Source organism: Lytechinus variegatus, chromosome 2 (genome assembly GCF_018143015.1).
Source record: "Lytechinus variegatus isolate NC3 chromosome 2, Lvar_3.0, whole genome shotgun sequence".
NCBI lineage: Eukaryota > Metazoa > Echinodermata > Echinoidea > Temnopleuroida > Toxopneustidae > Lytechinus > Lytechinus variegatus.
Genome location: NC_054741.1, coordinates 6,081,714 through 6,088,079, shown reverse-complemented (window position 1 = coordinate 6,088,079; position 6,366 = coordinate 6,081,714). Strand labels below are relative to the sequence as shown.

Below are 6,366 nucleotides of genomic sequence, written 5' to 3'. Positions count from 1 at the left end.
ATTATGCGGATAATAGCAGCATCAGAGTAATGCGGATAACTCTTGTCCTCCTCCAATTTTACGACCAAATTATGCTGCTATTAGCCGCCTAATTCATTTTAATGGGGTTTATGAAAGGGGTATTATTTTGTATAGTGGTTGTCTGATATTAAATGGGGAAAGGTTGGAATACTCCCCAGGAAGTGGAGGATGCAAAAAAATCGCGTTCAAATAATTTCAGTATTTATCTTTAACGTTGAAGTTAGGTTAACGAATATCATAATGAATATAGGCCTTTAGACCCTACAAGACATTTTGGTTGTAGATCGTGGTGCAAAATGATTACAGTATTAACTACTCTGCCTGGTCATGGGCTTCAGTTCGAATAAGCCCCCTTTTGATTTACCTATTTAATTTCATTAATTACTTTGCTCAACAACCCATACCTGAACCCTCTGCCACTGGTGTATGTATTCAGTGATGCAAACTCCCGGTGTAAACTAGGTCGCTGCTCCTGAAAATATAGTCCAAAGTACATCCAATACGCCCATCGGTGACCAACTCATTTGTTTGCAAACATTATTACTTCACACCAAACCAGCAATGATTGTGGACTAGAGGTAGACATATCGGGAACTTAAGGGAAGTTAGTATATTGTGTAGGATCATGTAGGAAAGATTTTTGTAAGTATAGTTCCTTTTACCTCTTTCAACCATCTACATAATTTATCATTTCAGCTGCTTAGTTTTTATTTTATTTTGATTACTATAAGATTATTTCTTTACCTTGTTTTCAACATAGACTTTGGGAAACAGTTCTGTCATCAAAGCGAAAATTTGACATAATTATACGTACGAGTTCCTTGAAATGGTTCTTTTATGTGTTGTATTGAAAAATATATTCTGAATATTTTGTTTTCCATCACGATAGAGAATTGAATTGATCAAAATCGTCATACTTCCTCCAAGCTAAGTGATCTACTCTCTCACCTTGCACAAGTTAAAAGATATGCAGTATAGTAACGAATTTTGCTCGCATCGTTGCTCGCTACGCTTTGCAGAATAATCGAACAACACGATACAAATATCAAAACTATTTGTAGTCGTGGAGTCGATGTCATGAAAGTATTGTGAAACAATCAATAGCAATGTTTTGTAATAACCGGTGTAATTTTTTAACGAAATAACCCTTTAACCACAAATTATCGCATACATTCGTAATTCCGAAGGTTCGTCAATCCGAAAACGAAATAAGGTTCGTAATTCCGAAGGTTCGTCAATCCGAAAACGAAATAAGGTTCGTAATTCCGAAGGTTTGTTAATCCGAAAACGAAATAAGGTTCGTTAATCCGAAAATTGAACCAGGTTCGTATTTCCGAAAATGAAAAATTATTCATTTTGGTAACAAAAACGGTGTTGTCATTACAAGATTACACGATATTATGCAATGACGATCGATGATACATGCATGTGTTGTGGCCAAAAGCATGTATTTCATTAAGAATAGGCGCCCTGATCAAGCATAGGCTAATTTCGATTTTATCTGAGCAATTGCTGCCTAAGCAAATGGTTTTAAGATGCACGGGATCAAGTGTGTTGGTCATGTTGGTCGCGTTCGAGTAACCTCTAGATAAAAGGATTTGTATTGGAGGGGATGTCATTTTTAATAACAGCTTCTGCTGGTAATAAAAATAATACTATAATAATGATCCTTGTGAGATGTTGAAAGCGCGAATCGCAAGCTCAAACTAGTAGACATTTCATGTAACAAGACGTGAACTTAAACATTCTGAGCAGTTTTTTAATCGTGAGAAAGATGTGTATCTTTCTAAAGAATTAACTCGAGGGCGAGCTGTAATTTGTTTATAGTAATCTTTTAAGGACTGCATTTAGTGACTCATGAATAGAATATATATCTCACGAACTAAATAATGAGAGCGCGAACCGCAAGCTTAAAATTTGTGATATTCCACCTGAAAACTGGACATTTTATATTTTTTGTAACCAGGAATAGAATGAGTTCCTCAATAAACAATACTTGATGCGAGCGAGAAACGTGAGCCAAAATTTTCTGATTTTCCAACCTGAAAACTGGACATTCTAAGCATTCTTGTAAAAAATAATAATAGCTGGGAGAACAGTTTTCAGAACTGAAGTGGCTTCCCTGGGTAAATAATATCTATATCATTATTATCATTCTAGGCCTACATGAAATTTCCAAAAGTTTGAGCACGTGATTCGCTCGCAACATCTCACAAGGATGCCCTTTTAACAGTAATTGACCAAAAAGGCGAATTTTACATCTTCAGATTTGATTTCTTTCCCCCAAAACCGCTTGCTCGCTACGCTCGCAGAAATGAAACGTAAATATATAATTTATCAATCAGTGATCACTTAAATTTTTTTGCTCAATTCAATTACTACAAAACACACAACCTCTTTACACAGATGATAATCTCATGGTGAAAATATACGTTTGCACCAAATTGCCCCTATTGGCCCCTTTTTTTGGCTTTGCCCCCCCCCCCAGGAAAATATATTCCGCCGCCACTGGTTGAAACACGCATCGTCTTCATGGCTAACTGCAAAAAGTTCTTTAAATGTCCCCTTTAGATCAGGTCAGAGCTTATATATTTTAAATTTCTGTTTGCGATCTTACTCGCAGTTATTATCTAAATTTAGTTACATAGGCATCTCGTTTTGAAGATCACAAACATATTGCCCATCATATTAAAAAAAATATATATATAGCTCGCGCTCGCATTATTTAAAAATGGTTTATCATGTTATTACATATTTACTTTATTTTATAAGTATAAAGCTAATTATTGACTGTTAGGACTACCCTTTCAAAGAAACAAACAAAAATCAACTTTAAGCTGCCGATCGAGGAAATGTGGCTGAAAAAAATATTGCCCCCCCCCCTATTTGACGAAAGTTGGATCCGCCGGGAGGGAGGCAGGGGGCACTTGCACCCCAAAAATGAAATAAAAAAACAGGGAAATGAATATTTTCCAAAATGGGAAAGTTCCTTTTTCAAAAATAAATATGCGGTTTTTCGTGTTTTTTCGAAATAAAATACTCTTTTTAAAGTATACAAGTTAAGTTTTCAGGCTGGAATATTGCAAATTTTCAGCTTGCGCTTCGCACTCTCATTCGATTGGTGAAATATGCATCCTAAAGAGGTCACTAAATGCTTTCTTTAACAGGTTCCTTTTCTGGTCAGTATGTTTAAGCTGCGTTTTGCGCTCGTGTTAATTTTTTAGTTAGATGCACATCTTTTTAATGACAGCAGAAATCTGCTCGGATTTTTAAAAACTTATTTTCATTTTTTATTGAAATACCCTAAAGTTTTAGCTTGTGATTCACGCTCGCAACACCTCGCAATTATGCCATTTTAAGAATAATTGACCCCAAAAAACGTTTTACAACTTCACCTTTGAATTTGTTTTACCAAGCCGCTCGCTCATTACACTCTCTCCCGAAAAATAAAGCCTAAATATACGTTTTGCCATAATAATAAATCACTTCAAAAAAGGTTTTTCTCTACTTAATCATTTCAAGCAGATGATAATCTTGAGGGGAAAATATCACCAAAGTGTCCATTTTGACGTATGAGTTTCATTTTTTGGCTTTACCCCCCAAACGAAAATTCGTTCGGCCGCCCTTGCCTTCCCATCCTCATAACAATTGAACGGCAACAGTGTCCCCGCCCCCCTCCCCCTTGCCTCTGCTTTCCCGGTTTTCATTTTTCGGATTAACGAACCTTATTTTGTTTTCGGATTAACGAACCTTATTTCGTTTTCGGATTAACGAACCTTCGGAAAAACGAACCTTATTTCGTTTTCGGATTAACGAACCTTCGGAAAAACGAACCTTATTTCGTTTTCGGATTAACGAACCTTCGGAACAACGAACCTTATTTCGTTTTCGGATTAACGAACCTTCGGAACAACGAACCTTATTTCGTTTTTGGATTAACGAACCTTCGGAACAACGAACCTTATTTCGTTTTCGGATTAACGAACCTTCGGAACAACGAACCTTATTTCGTTTTCGGATTATCGAACCTTCGGAACAACGAACCTTATTTCGTTTTCGGATTATCGAACCTTCGGAATAACGAACCGTCGGAATAACGCCACAAATGTTCGGATTAACGAACCCTTTTTCGTTTTCGGATTAACGAACATCGAGGTATAGGCAATTTACGTGTTTCGGAATTACGAACCTTCGGAATAAAGAACCTTCGAAATTACGAAGCTTCGGAATTACGAAGTGTAACCAAAATTATTTCCCCTTACTAATTCTTCCTGCATGAACACTGCAAACTTTGTATAGGACAATAGTGGAAACTTTGAAAACTTGAACAGGTTGTAGTATTATGTAAACTGGCCAAAGGTAGAATCTACACTCAAATTTTAATTAAAGATAATGACTGTCAACCAAGGGCGCCGGAAGCGGGGGGGCAGGGGGGCACTTGCCCCCCCCCCAAAAAAAAAATAAATAAAATTTTGGGGGGGCAAAACGAGATTTTGCCCCCCAATGTGCCCCCCTGAGAGTAGAAAAATTATAAATTATTTAAGGACAAAAGTAAACGGGGCAATTACATTATCATAGTAAGCCTCGCGTCTTTTGACGAACAGTTCCTCTGTGAAACATATTTTTGATAAGCCCCTTTTCCATCTTATTACAGTGTGATAACGTTTAACCTTTTAATGAATACATTTCAGACTAAAACCGAATGGCAAGCTATTTTTTTAATATCTAAACCTACAAATTATGAAAAAGATGGATATCTTCTTAGATAAATGATTTGATTTTATATATTTCGATCTAAAAAGAGGAAAAAAATCAAGCACGTTTTGAAATAAAGAGATGGCTGTGTATTTATGCAAAGCGCGAGCGATTTTTTTATTTTTATACTATGACCTGAAAGTTTTCTTTTTTCCAATTATTCCCCTCCCTTCCATCATTCAACTTTCTTCCCGGTCCTATCTCTCTTCTTATTTTTCGCCTCACCTTCCGCCGCTTCGCCCCCTTGATCTACCTATGATGACCCCTCCCACGACAGGAATTTTGTGTAAAAATGGAATATAAGTCTCGTTAATAGAGTGTTTAAAAACAAATTTTGGGGGATGAAACATAGTTAAAGTTCACTGTGAAGGATAAATCATAACTCATGAAAACTATTCTTTATACTGAGTACACGAACAATGAAAATATTCTTATATTCCAAGTAAATTTGGAATAAAGGGAAAGTGAATTGGCTTAACAAAGGTATGATTTTACTGGGTATGGAACATTCTCGTCTACCTTCTATGCACTAAATTTACTTATAAGTATCCAGAGGCGATTTTCTTTTTTCTTCATTTTTATTAGTTATGAAATTGACAATGGCCATCGATGTCATCAATGTCATCACTCTTTGGCTGGCATATAGGGCTAGATGCGAGTTCGAGAATAGTTGGGCCGGTATGCCTTTTCTTTTCCTATCCAAGTTCTTAACAAAAACTATCTGTTTATATATATTTCGAAATTCGAGGATACATGTGTATAATTTCGATTTTAAATTATGTATTTTTTCCATAATAAAAGAGCACAAATAGTAGGGGGACATTTGATATTATGTACCCCCTTTCCAAAATGGTAGGGGGGACGCGTCCCCCTGTCCCCCCTGGGATTTCCGCCCATGGTGATTGGGGAGATTTTGCATTTAATTTCTAAAATAAAATTGAAAGATTTCGTGCACACGTTTGGTGAATTTTGTAAATTTTGCCCTCTCGATCGTCGGCCCCCGGCTGCGTACGGTCATGTTTGTCATCTTAAAATCTTTAAAAGGCCTATATTACATTGGTTTGAAACAATTGAGTTTGCAATAAGGCTCGTAAGTTGCTGGAACTGCGACCCTGATCATGAAGAAACACCAGTCTGGGTCAGAAGGGAGGAAACAGAAGGAGCAAAAAGAACTCCAAGACTGTTTAATTCTCAAGAAATTTATTTTTTAATACTCTAAAAAAATGCAACTTTTACACTAATTTTTTACACAAAGTTCTTACCGTGGGGGGGGGGGGATCCGACACCCTATCCCGCTCGATCGCTTCCGTATCTCACGCTTTCAAAAATATTGTGTCCCCTTCGGGATTTTGACCCCCCCCCCAAAAAAAAAACTGAAAGTGTTCCGGCGCGCCTGCTGTCAACTGTGTACGTACAAATACCTTTTCAGTCATTCCTATATAAATACCCCTTTTTTCGAGTTGCATTTTTGACCGGCACACATAGTGAGATATATACGATTATGTTGTATTATTCATTCATAAATCACATGATGTACTTTTCATGATGAAATTACACTTGTATCATTTGCAAGTTAATTAAGAGATGCCA

General features: G+C 36.7%; 1 protein-coding gene across 2 annotated transcripts in view; it reads left to right on the top strand.

Annotated features, from left to right (window-relative positions):
• Positions 1 to 557: 557 nt before the first annotated feature.
• The window catches only part of LOC121407155 (b(0,+)-type amino acid transporter 1-like), a 30,583-nt gene continuing 24,774 nt past the window's right edge, over positions 558 to 6,366 (top strand). For both annotated transcript variants that reach the window (XM_041598099.1, XM_041598098.1), the window contains exon 1: positions 558 to 663. The gene's annotated coding sequence lies outside the window, so the exon portion shown is untranslated. The remainder of the gene's footprint in view (positions 664 to 6,366) is intronic.